Source organism: Rhodnius prolixus, unplaced genomic scaffold (assembly GCF_049639745.1).
Source record: "Rhodnius prolixus isolate KJV_2025 unplaced genomic scaffold, Rpr scaffold_9, whole genome shotgun sequence".
Taxonomy (NCBI): Eukaryota; Metazoa; Arthropoda; class Insecta; order Hemiptera; family Reduviidae; genus Rhodnius; species Rhodnius prolixus.
In genome coordinates, this window is record NW_027411604.1 from 1065995 (window position 1) to 1079251 (window position 13257).

The following is a 13257-nucleotide window of genomic DNA, read 5'->3' on the forward strand; positions in this document are numbered from 1 at the left end:
TTTGTATAAACAGGAAAATTAATGGCCATTTTCGTCTTTTTCTTTTTCTTGTGCAAGTGCGAGTGTATGGGTATCTGATGAAAAGGCTGAAAGAGCACCAGGTTAAGAGAAAGTTATCGAGGAGAAGTAAATCTAAAAGTTATACGAAGAGTGTTTAAAAAAAAAAAAATAACAAGGAGAATGTAGCACCGTTCAAAGCGCAAAAGAGATGTAGAAACTTGGCGGTGTTTTAGTGAGTTCAAAAACAGAAGAGAAGTAGCAGCAAGCGATGGAATGAAAGAAGGGGCGGAGCTTTTCCTGGCGTTATTTAGTAAAGCTCAACCCGCTACTCTGCTTCTCCTGATTAGTTTCTTCAAGTTTCAAACTGTATAAAAGTAATTGAAGCTCCTTCTTTTTTTTACTTGAATCAGCTGTTCAAGCAAAAGGTTTCTACAGTTTTTTCTACGCAATTATTAACATTCTTAAAGAGTTACTGTTTTGAGATCATCGGTTAAGTCTAGTTTCTTCTTTGAAGAAAAGAAAGTTTATAATTACCACTTTAATATCTTAAGATTGTATATTAAATAGATCTAACAGAAAATTTACTTTTGGCCTCATTATCACAGTAATTTACTCAAAGAGGTGAACCATACTTCTGACATCCTAATAAATCAATGACGGCTAATAAAGTCTCTGGAAAAAAGGTCACAATTCCAGCCAATATCCACCACCACAATCACTAACTTACGATTTTTGGTGGTCAAAGACAAAAGTATATTATTTATTTATTGCTATATGAAATACATAAATTAGCATAGGAGTTGACTTCTCCGTTTTACAATTCAAAATAATATCCTTTGCAAAATAATTATATACTTACAAAAATAATAAGGCACCACGATAGCCAAGCGGTTAGTGGCTGGACCAGTAAAGCTAAGATGTACGTATTGCGGTACTAGGCTATATTCCCCCGGTCTATACCTTTAATGGTTAAAATGAGAAATTTACGGTAAAGTATGTTTACTAGTCGCCACAGTAGCCGAGCGGTTAGAGGCTAGACCCGCAAAGCTAAGATGTATTGCGGTACTAGGCTATATTCCCCGGTCTATACCTTTAATGGTTAATATTAGAAATTTGCAGTAAAGTGTGTTTGCTAGTCGCCACGAAAGCCGAGCGGTTAGAGGCTAGACCCGCAAAGCTAAGATGTATTGCGGTACTAGGCTATATTCCCCGGTCTATACCTTTAATGGTTAATATGAGAAATTTGCAGTAAAGTATGTTTGCTAGTCGCCACGATAGTCGAGCGGTTAGAGGCTAGACCCACAAAGCTAAGATGTATTGCGGTACTAGGCTATAGTCCCCGGTCTATACCTTTAATGGTTAATATGAGAAATTTTGCAGTAAAGTGTGTTTGCTAGTCGCCACGAAAGCCGAGCGGTTAGATGCTAGACCCGCAAAGCTAAGATGTATTGCGGTACTAGGCTATATTCCCCGGTCTATACCTTTAATGGTTAATATGAGAAATTTTGCAGTAAAGTATGTTTGCTAGTCGCCACGATAGCCGAGCGGTTAGAGGCTAGACCCGCAAAGCTAAGATGTATTGCGGTACTAGGCTATATTCCCCCGGTCTATACCTTTAATGGTTAATATGAGAAATTTACATTATATTATGTTTGTTAATCTCCTCCGTCCACGACACCTAATTTGGTAGTTGGACGTAAAACCGGCCTGAAAAAATAAGCAATTACTTTACTCACTTACGAGTACATTTGGGTTCACAAAAACAGGAATTACATTTTTTTGTGACCTAACAAAGTTACAATTTCCTGGTTTTTGAACTAGTAACTTTTCTTCCTTAACATTCAGCAATTACCTTATGGTATAGCATTGCTCAGGTAAATGTTAGTCTGACATTAAAAATTACTTTTTGGACAATCCAGGCCAGAATTCAGCCTTTTTCCTGTGTATTTTTAATCAAGTATAATGAAAAGAAAAAAAGGACAACCTAGTCTGTTATAACTACCTAACATTGCTCAAATGAATAATTTTTATTTGGAATGAAAAATCAGTCTCTCTAAACTGGAATTCCATATTTCCAGTGATTTTAAAGCGTATATTATGAAACAAGTCCCATCCAGTCTGATTACATCCATCCCTAATTTCGTAAATGGTTATTTAAGTACAAAAAATATCTCTTTTTCAATCTAGGCCAGAATTCCAGCTTTTTCCAGTTTGGTTTGAACATACTCGTATATTATGAAGTAAGGACGACCCAGACTGTAACATCCCAGCCCTGCTTCAGTATATGGTTTTCTAAGAATGAAAATAACCCTTTTTCGGACAAGCTAAGCCAGCATTCCATATTTCATTAATTTTATATTATAAAAGAATTAAGTCTTGTGACATTTTTTTAAATTATATGGTCCAATTAAATGAACTTATATATAATTACTTTTACTTTCATGTAAATATATAAAATCTAAAACAAACATTATAATATTTTGATTTTCTTTTATTTAATTTAGATAAGTGAATGAAAAACGGAAATGTACTTTACTCTCCCGTTTATTCAGGTATAATACGTTCATTTCATTTCCTTTTGATCACGAAAATAATCAAGGCAAAGTTGAATCAAATTATAAAATATGATGAATTATTATTTTTCTTTAATCATTTTGTTCTTGTGCAGCTGGTAAGTTTTAATTATAAAGAAATGAATTTGGTGGAGGGGGAATTCAATTTCATGGAAACTGAGAAATATTCTACGTCGCATCTTCTCCATCAACTCTTTAGATCTCATCTTTCTCATCTGCTTTCAACAACAAGCAACCAGAAACTTTCTACTTCACTGTTTTGGGGGTTCTTCAGCGAAGCTTACTTGGGTCCATACTAATCTTAATATAATCTGGTATATAATCTGGATGGTGATGTACTACGGAGCTCAAGTGTGGGATGGTGAGGAGCATGATGATGTGGAGAAGTTACAGCGATATTTTCTGAAGAAACTGTACAAAACTGCCCAACAACACGCCTAACTACATGTTGTTTCTAGAAACCTGTAGTCAGCCACTCTACAATTATACACTCAGGCTACATATTAATTATTTAAACAAAGTACTGAACCAAAGCCCAGATCCTTCTTGCCAAAATTATTATTGAAAACAAGTTGTCCTGGTATAAAGCTTTATTGGTACAAGCAGGAAAATATAATTTGGAAATCTCTGTTTCATCTCTAATGGACCAGCATTTGAGATGGTTGAAAGAGTTTATTGGCAAATTATGTGAACAACAGGCAACAATATTACAGGAGAAAGTTATAAACAGCGAATTCCACCAACAGTATAAATGTTTAAATGTGGTAACAGTTATATTGACGATACTAGTGATTTTACATCTGATCCAGACTATTTTCCGTGTCAGAGGGGAGTTATTGGAACTAAATTACCAACCGTGGAAAAGAGAGAGAATCTTCATGTGTTCCCTCTGTAATATGAATGTGAACGGGGACACCTACCATTTTATATCAGTATGCCCTGTACTAATTGAGTTTAGGTTACGGTTTTTTGGGAAAAAGAGATTGGAGTGACAGGAATATGTTGATATATTAAATGGAAATAATAATGTCAATAGCTTATATAATTTATATAAATATGTCCGCGATGCATATCGGTTCAGGAAAATGTTATGCTCTGAATTTAATTATAATAATTAATATATAAATAAAAAAAATAAAAAAAATTAATAATACGCAATTATAACATTATTATTATATTGTTTAGCCCCTCATCGTTTGTTGTGCACATTATTATTCTTTTAGTTTACATACATCATCCACTTTCAAACTTATATTTACAAACTTAGTTAAATGGAACTACTCGACAGACGGCCTACGGCCATTGTCTATGATGCGAAATTTTATTTTATTGAAAAATTTTTTTTGAATAGTTTATTATTTTTTTTACATTGTTTATAATTGAATTTATTTGTAGTTGAATATTATTTTGTAATAAGTATTACTTTTCTGTTTATGTATTTTTATATATTTTGTAAATATACATCATTCATTCATTCTTCTGATCTTCTAATACACCCGAAGACCCCTCACAGTCATCACGAAAGTGCTTTCCCTTCATTCAAGTTCTTGTTAATGTGAATCCTCCAAAAACTAAGAAGAAAATTGTGATTTCTCTGGCCTAATTACCTCACTTTTCCTTAAATTTCCTTCGTTTTTCCCATTGAGTAAGAAGAAAAAGATCTACCTAAGTTCTAAGATCTTAGCGCTCTCCTGGTATGGTTGTTGTGCTTACCGAAAAACACTCTACAACTGCCTAAACTGGTTTAACATTTCTTTACATTTCCATTGTTTTTTCGCAGTGAATTAATAGAAAAAGATTTTCTTTCTTGGTTTTAATATCCAGGGATGGCCTGTTGTTCTCGTTAGCGGAAATCACTCTACATCTGCCTAAACTTGCTCTCAGTTCCTTATATTTCCTTCCTTTTTCGCATTGAAAAGATTGAAATCAACCTTAGTTGTAACATCTTGGACTGACCTGTATAGTTAATCTTCTTACCTGAAAACTTTCTTTCTCCGGCCTAATTAGGCCTCACTTTTTCTTAAAATTTCTACCTTTTTCGTAATAAGTAAAAAGAAAGACAGCTACCGTTGCTGGAAGATCCAGGGCAGGCTTGTATGAAAGTTGTCGTTATTGGAAAACACTCTACATCTATCAAAACTAGCTCACATTTCCTTATTTTTATACCTTTTATTTCGCAGTGAATTAATAGAAAAAGATCAACGTTAGTTGTAACATCCACGACTGGTTGTTGAGCTTACCGGAGAACCCTCTGTAACTGCCTAAACTAGTTTACATCTTTACATTTCCATCGTTTTTCTCCACGCATTAATAGAAAAAGATCTACACTTAGTTGTAACATCAAGTCAATTAAAGGTTAGTTCAGTGTAACCTAAAGTGAGATTTACTGTAATGTATGCAAAAGACTGAAACAATTACTCACAAATTAACTGAGCAATGTAGTCTTACTTGGGGGGATCCTTCTAGTCCAGGAACGTACTACAAAGCAAGGTTTGCACTAGAATGGAATAGCAAAGGTGAAAAAGAAGTAGCTCAGATCACTTACTTCACCAACATGGAGATAGATTGATAGTAGATAGATTGACAATAAAATAGACTAATACAAAAATAGGTTACATGAAATGCGGAAAAAATAAGTTAAATATGAGTATGAGGTGGTCGGTCCTATATGGGTCTAGAGAGTCACCAACATGGTTAAATGTGAGTGTAAGGTGGTCCTGTATATTAATAAGTCACTAATATAGTTAAATATGAGTGTAAGGTGGTCCTACTTAGGACTAGTGAGTCACCAACATGGTTAAATGTGAGTTTAAGGAGGAGATTCTGTATAAGTCTAGTGAGTCACCAGCATGGTTAAAAGTGAGTGTAAGATAGTATTATATAAGTCTAGTGAGTTGTCAAAATGGTTAAATATGTGTACGAGTAAGATGACTATCTGTATAGGACTCTATACCTATAGGTCTAACGAATCACCTACATGGTTAAATGTGAGTGTAAGATCTATTTATATAAGTCTAGTGGAGTCATCAACATGGTTAAATGTGAGTGTAGTGTCCTAATATGAGTCTAGTGAGTCGTCAACGTAGTTAAATGTGAATGTAGAAACTGCATTTATGTTTACAGAAACTGCCGCTAGAGTTCTCCACCATATAAAGTAAGCTTACAGCCTATTTAATGGCGGCTAACTAGCCCATTTCTCTATTATCTATTTCACGATTAAACAATGCAAATTCTCAACTTTTTTGTTTCTGTTAACGATAATTGTGAAAAACATGAAGTATCATTCCAAAAGAAATATTATTTATCGTATTTTTAAAGGGATTTTTTTTTTCTTGCTTATTTGGAAAGTTTATCAAATACCTATGGGAGAAATGTTGGAAAAAAATTTTTAAATTAATTATTTCATTGATATAATCACGTTTAAAGTTGTGGCCAATCACAGCGTAGTAGGAATGCAGACTGTGGGCGGGTCACGCCCACCTTTAGTGTAACCACGCCCCGTCCAATGATAGCGAGGCAAGGCTGGATCAGGGCGGTATTAACAATGGTGCTTCAATACCTTTTTCTTATTTTACTAAATCTCTTATTATTTTCTAATATTTTATTAACTTTTCTTGTTATTTTATGAATAATATTAATGTTACGTAGATATTGAAAAAAAACTAACAAATTATTCGGAAAAATAATCATTTTCTATTTTCTAGAAATCTGATAATAAGTAAAGATCATTTTCGAATAGTTTTCGCCAATATTCGGCAGTTTCACTTTACTTTCTCAAGAAAATAATCTCGTATGGATACTCACATGACTTATTCTTACCATAATTTACGAATATAATTGAATATTATTGTAACTTAGAATTGTATCAAAAAGAGATCAAATTAATAATAATGTCGATAGAATGCGACAAATTCCTTCTGAACCGAACTATTAATTGAGAAAACATTACCAGCTTAAGTGACAATTAAGCTTAAGTACGCCATTAGATCAGCTTCAGATGAACTTTCTACGTATTTCCCCTATTTTGCACGTTCACCATACTAGAAATTTATGGTTAATACCAGCGAAACGTGTGTTATAGCATGTGAAAACATCTGCTCTTCGAATAAAGCCCCAGCCAAGTGCCGATTTACTTTCGGGTAATGGCGAGGGTGGGTGGCCCGAGTATCATTTTGAAAATCTTGAACTGGGAGCCAATACCTGACTAATTTACTGTTGGGGTAAACAGTCTGGGGAAGGTTTCTAATACTATAACCTTTAATAGACAAGGAATTTTCTCCCCCCCCCTTATAGCAATAGCTTGTGCTTTTAGGGGGAAAGAGACTAAATGTGAAACTAATGCGAACTTAATAGCACCAGGGTGTTCTATATAGAATTCAAATAATCAATGATTATACTGCGGAACATTTTACGCACAGTGGTACATGATGTTTTTGTTACAGGGGAGAAGGGGGGGCACCTTTGAACAGTTTTAATTTCTCGCCAAATATTTAAACACATTTATGATTAGTAATTTTCTCCATATGTTGGTGGTAGACCTGTTGTGTATAATTGACAGAGTTTCCCTTCCGTTTTCATTGTTCGGTGAAGTCCAGAATTGAGTTTTGTAAAGTGGAAGTAAAATTTTTGTTACAGTTTTGGGAAGTGTATTGTGAAGATTGTAGTGGACAAGGTGTAAGGTATTGTTAGTCCATATTTAACATTTGGAATTCGTATTTTTCAAAAATCTAGTATTTACAGAAAGGTCTATTTGCTCGCAAAAAGTGTTGGATATTATATTTTCTTTTATGGAAGGAGAGGGGCACCACATTTCTACATCACCAGTTAGAATGTGCCGCCCTACCGACCACTGCAAGTTTGTGACTTTTTTTTCTGTTTAATCGCAGAGAAGGGGAAAGTGGTCCGAACCTACTACATTAAAAAGCGCAACAAACCCGAATATTTTGTTCAAACTTCCTGAACCCATCACCACTTCGGGTACAACATCCCTGAACTGAGTCATTCTTGATTTTTGAACTAGATTTCAGTGGTTTAAAAGAGAAAGTAATGTAGTAGTCGAGAGAAATAACTGATAGGAGATAGATTCAGAGTAAAGTAATACCATTTCTTTCTATTTTATATTGTGTTCAAAGCTACCCCACCAGTGGGGCAGATATTAACATTTGACACAACATTTTTAAATTAAAAAAATTATAGATATGTACGTAAAGTACCAACTGTTTATTGATATAGATCTGTTAAGAAGACTTGAAAGTTGTAGAAAACAAAATAAAAAGGTTCAATAATACGATTCTGTGCGCACTCTGTAAACAGAAAATGTTAATTCTGTTCAAATGTGGCCCCCCTCTCCCCTACTTTATTTTATTTAATTAAAAAAAAAAAAAATTTAAGGCGCATCAAGAACTAAGGTTATTATGGCACCCGGAGCTTTTTTTTCAGTACACTTCCAGTGTTCTCTCGTTACAGACAACACCATCCATCACCTATCAGTGAGCTGTAGAAAGAAAAAAAATCTAAGAGACCAACAGCTGGATTCGAACCCAGAACCTTTGCATGGGAATGCAATACGCTAACCCCACGGCTAATCCATTCCCTTCCCATAGTTGGCTGTTAATCTATCTGAACACATCACAATTGCGTTTAATTTAATATAGGAGTAATACTTCCCAAACTTTTAAAGTTCTTAATTATTTTAATGTCAAATTAAGAAGCATATTTTATTCTATAAAATGAAGTAATTATTTTTAACAAATTATTAATCCTCTAACAAGGTATACATTACAGTTAAACATGGCTGAATTATAATAAATAAAAGAGAACAGTACAAAAAAAGAAAAAGAAAGATGTTTAGCCAACCCCATCTCTAAAAAAAAAAGAGGCAAAAAACTGTCCATATTAAAGTGCTGAAATTGTATTGAAAAGATGATAAATGATTATCTCTCGAAAAAGTATAAAGACAGCAAAATTCTGTAGCTTAGATATTCTTTTCAGAATTCTTTTCATTGCGATGGCCCCCCTCTTTTATCATTATTATGTTTTATCTCCTCTTTTTAATCAACAGATTCAGAATAAACAAAAACAAAAAAAGAATTATTTATTCAAAATAATGTTGTTGAAATGTTGAATCCATTACTACAACAAACAGGTGATAAATTAGCCACTTTTTGTTTTGTTTGCCTAATTTTAAAATCAGGATTTTTTTTCCCCCCACTCTCCCTTTATTAAATCTCCCTGTTTTTTTGTTGTTGTTCCTGTTTTGTTTTCAAGTCTAACCAGTTGCTGGGGTTAATTAAATGAGAACACATTGTCAAGTATAAATAGATTTATTGTATTTTAATTAAGGAAATGCAGAGCTCAAATTATACAGGTGTTTTTTTTTTAAATATGTATTTGTCATAACAGTTTCTCTTTTCTACTTGTTCTTGTAGAATAATAATTTATTGTTTTCTATCTGAGACAAAAACAAAATAAAAATGCTTATTGTTTTTATATTATTCTTTACATTTTACTTCATTAAGTAACTTAATTAAAAATAATAATAATTATTTTCTTTAAGGAATAATGTAGCTGTCGCTCACGTTGCTGTTAAGCTAGGCCGTTGACTGTGTTAGGCTGGAATCATAGTGGAGCGGCGGGCAAAGCGGCGATGATAGCTACTTCAGATCAAAGAGAGCGACGAGCAGCGAGCAAAGATTCGCATGCACATAGTGACGAGCTTAGTCGCGTTCTCCTTTTGACAAAACAAGATGGAGGAAATATTTTTATATGAAAATTCTTCGTTGAAACTTTGGTATTTGCAGCAGCTTAGTAGTAGGAGCTGCAGTGTACATGACATAAATAAGTTTAGAAATGAACTTGGTGAATTTCATCACTTGTACCAACAACTTCGGGAGCATCCTGGCAAGTTTCATGCGTATTTTCGAATGTCTATATCAACATTTGATTACATATTAGCCCAGTGTAACCCCATTAATCAAAATCAAATTTTATTGTTTTTGAGTAATACAGCTCATAACATGAGTTAGGCACAATATAGAAAAATTAACTATGTAGGTTATTTACTAAATACAAATCTGTGTAACCCCATTAATCCTAGCAGTAACTTTAAGATAAGAAAATCAAAATAAATAAAAATAAAATAGAAATATATGCAGATAAAAAGAAATTAGTCAATTAAAAAAACACAATAATTTTATTAAATCACTACACCATGATTTGTCGTAAATTAATGTTGTTCATCTGAAAAACTGGAGTAGTACGACGCTACAGAAGAAGGATTGGAGAATTCGTCCTGATCAGAAGTAGTAGGACGTGAAAATGTAATTTAATTTTGCCTAGTATTTAGATGAAAGTTAGCATTAAGGGATTGAGAACCAAATTAAATGTAGCAAAAATTACCTGAATTCTCCATTAACTACTAATTGTTAATTAATTTAAACTATTAATTATTAAAAACTATTGTAGCTTCACAAATACTATGGCCCCACAGAGGTTTCTTTAAACAAACAACCAATAATGTATCAATATCCATAACCTTTGAAAAATAACCTTTACAAATTGAGCGCGATGAGAGCGAAGAAATCAAACATGTCATAACGCTTCGCTCTACTCTTTATAGATAGCGTTGCTCTATCTTTGCTTTGCTCGCCACTATGCGCGGTCCCATATGTTTACTTGTGTTTGATTTCGCCGCTTTGCTCTTCGCTATCATCGCCGCTTTGCTCGCCGCTCCACTATGTTTCCAGCCTTAGGCGCCACAGCAGCCGAGCGGTTAAGAGGCTAGACCCGCAAAGCTAAGATGTATTGCGGTACTAGGCTACCCCGGTCTATACCTTTAATGGTTAATATGAGAAATTTGCAGTAAAGTTTGTTTGCTAGGCGCCACGATAGCTGAACGGTTAGAGGCTAGACCAGCAAAGCTAAGATGTATTGCGGTACTAGACTATATTCCCCGGTCCTATACCTTTAATGGTCTTGAATGGTATTACTTGAATGGTCTTTAAATAATGCTAAATTGATCTTTGACGTGTACCTTAAATAATACAATATTTCGTCACTTCCTTTTTTGCCTGAAGTTTCCATCCCCACCTATCCCCACTTGTGCACCACCATTTTGACGGCTACACTTAACGACATATTTTTGCTATGCCAAGAAAAGTGGATTTCCATCGGACATCTGCTGGACGTCTGCCGCTTCAATGTGGCGCGTACCAGATGTGACATTATTTTTTAGGTACATCAATTCTCTTCAGCATTTCTTGGGCTTTGGAAGCATCAAAGAATCTAAGAAAAGCACATGCTCATGCACGCATAAGTGCGAAAAATAAAGCAGAAATTATGAAATGAAAAATTTTAAATTTACTCACATAATAATACTGTGCATGTCCTTACCTGTAAAAACAGAAAATTAATATTATTAATGATTTCTTTTAAAGTAATAAAATATCAATGAATTCATTAGATTTTCCCAACAATCTAAAGGAAATAAAACACAGCTTTTCTGACAGGAAAATTCATGCCATCTGGCAGTTTGTAGGACTTGATAGTTTGGTCAAGCTTTCAAGATAATTGACCAACTGAAAACTACTAGAATGTTGACTTGATTACCTCCAGTAACTTATTATTATAACAGCAAATACGTGGGATTACCTTTAAAAGCATCGAAAATTATTTTCCTGCTTGCGAATAGGTGAAAATTCGTACTTCTGCTACTAAGTTTAGTAAGTGCCAATTTTTTCAGGCGTGCTATACGCCTAACAACCAAATTAGGTGTGGTACCCTAATACCGAAAAACATCTTAGCTTTGCGGGTCTAGCATCTAACCGCTCGGATATCGTGGCGACTAGCAGACATATTTTACTGCAAATTTCTCATATTAACCATTAAAGGTATAGACCGGGGGAATACAGCTTAGTACCGCAATACATCTTAGCTTTGCGGGTCTAGCATCTAACCGCTCGGCTACCGTAGCGACTAGCAAACATACTTTACTGCAAATTTCTCACATTAACCATTAAAGGTATAGACCGGGGAATATAGCCTAGTACCGCAATACATCTTAGCTTTGCGGGTCTAGCCTCTAACCGCTCGGCTACCGTGGCGACTAGCAAACGTACTCTACTGCAAATTTCTCATATTAACCATTAAAGGTGTAGGCCAGGGAATATAGCCTAATACCGCAACACAACTTAGCTTTGCGGGTCTAGCCTCTAACCGCTCGGCTATCGTGGCGACTAGCAGACATACTTTACTGCAAATTTCTCTTATTAACCATTACAGATATAGACCAGGGGAATATAGCCTAGTACCTCAATACATCTTAGCTTTGCGGGTCTAGCCTCTAACTGCTCGGCTACCGTGGCGACTAGCAAACATACTTTACTGCAAATTTCTTTTATTAACCATTACAGATTTAGACCAGGGGAATATAGCCTAGTACCTCAATACATCTTAGCTTTGCGAATCTAGCCTACGAAAAAAAAACATGAGTTTAGAAATTGCTTCATTTTCTAAAATAAATCCTATTTAAAGTTTTTTGTATTTTTCCTTCACAGAAACCAATTTTCTTTCTGTTTTATGTTAAAAGAAAACTCCCGTAAAATTTTTTAATTAAAAGAATAAGTTGACATTTTCACGAGCAAACCAAAGAAATGTACAATTTTTCATTTATCTCTTCTTTTTTTTTTTGTTTGAAAATTCAACCTTAAGAAATTGAAAAGTTTATACAGCTTTTTCACGTTTTCCCAATCAAGTACTTAGATTGTAGTTTAATGAAAAAGTAAAAGAGAGGCTGTAAGAAATTCAGAGTAGTAGCAAATCTAGAAAGAAGTAAGGACATGTTTTGGCTGGGAGGGGCTGCCAAGTAGAGCTGTAAAGCAAAGCTAGTGAGCAAAAAATTAATTTTTTTCTTCTTTGCACTGTGAAGAGGAAGAGGTGGAGGGGGGAAAGGAAAAACTTTCTCTAAACGAATCGTGAAAACGTCTTTTTATTTTGTTTTCATTATTTCCTTTCTTCCTTCTTTTCAAGTTTCCTTCACAGCTTTGTTGGACTGCAATTTTTCTTTTATACCAGGCCAAGGAGGGGGATTCCTTTTAAAAAGAGAGAAAGTACCATTTATGAAAACATACTGGGTGTTTTGGAACGTTTAAAAATTTTCCTCCTACAACCTTTACTGGGAAACTTAACCTTCTCTTGTAGAGCTCATTTAGTGGTTTGGTTGGGGGGAAAATTAAGAAAAAGGTGTACAATAAGTCTTACAAGTGTCCCTCGGCTCCACACTACTTCCCGATGGAAGCTGTAAAGGATATAGGAGTGCCATCCGAGTACGTAACTCGTTTATGTAACGAGACGGCGCTAATGACCAAGCTGTCGATGCGCCGGAAAAACAAATAAAAAATAAGGTCCTAAAGGCGTGTTGATTAAAATAGGGTATGAAATGGGGAGTTAGAGTGGTAATAGCAAAGCTCGCGAACAAGGAAAGAAGGTGGATGCTTGCTAAGTACCAAATGTAACTTCAAGGTGCTAAGCAATACAGGTAGTCCTCGGGTTACGACGGTCTCGAGTTGCGACGTTTCGTGGTTACGACTCCCATTTACAGTACTGTACTGTACTATGAAAAGCCCGCGAACTACTGTACGTGTTTTGGTGTGCAGTACTGTACAGTAGATTGAAATTTTTATTACAC

General features: G+C 34.7%; 1 protein-coding gene and 1 long non-coding RNA gene across 2 annotated transcripts in view; both read right to left on the bottom strand.

Annotated features, from left to right (window-relative positions):
- Positions 1-13257, bottom strand: part of LOC141454740 (LHFPL tetraspan subfamily member 6 protein-like) — a 603704-nt gene that overhangs the window by 103366 nt on the left and 487081 nt on the right. The window lies entirely within an intron of this gene.
- The window catches only part of LOC141454742 (uncharacterized), a 56606-nt gene continuing 52478 nt past the window's right edge, over positions 9130-13257 (bottom strand). The window contains exons 2-3 of the long non-coding RNA XR_012458926.1: positions 10940-10964; positions 9130-10856 (exon numbers count right to left, since the gene is read on the bottom strand). This is a non-coding gene — a long non-coding RNA (uncharacterized lncRNA). The remainder of the gene's footprint in view (positions 10857-10939; positions 10965-13257) is intronic.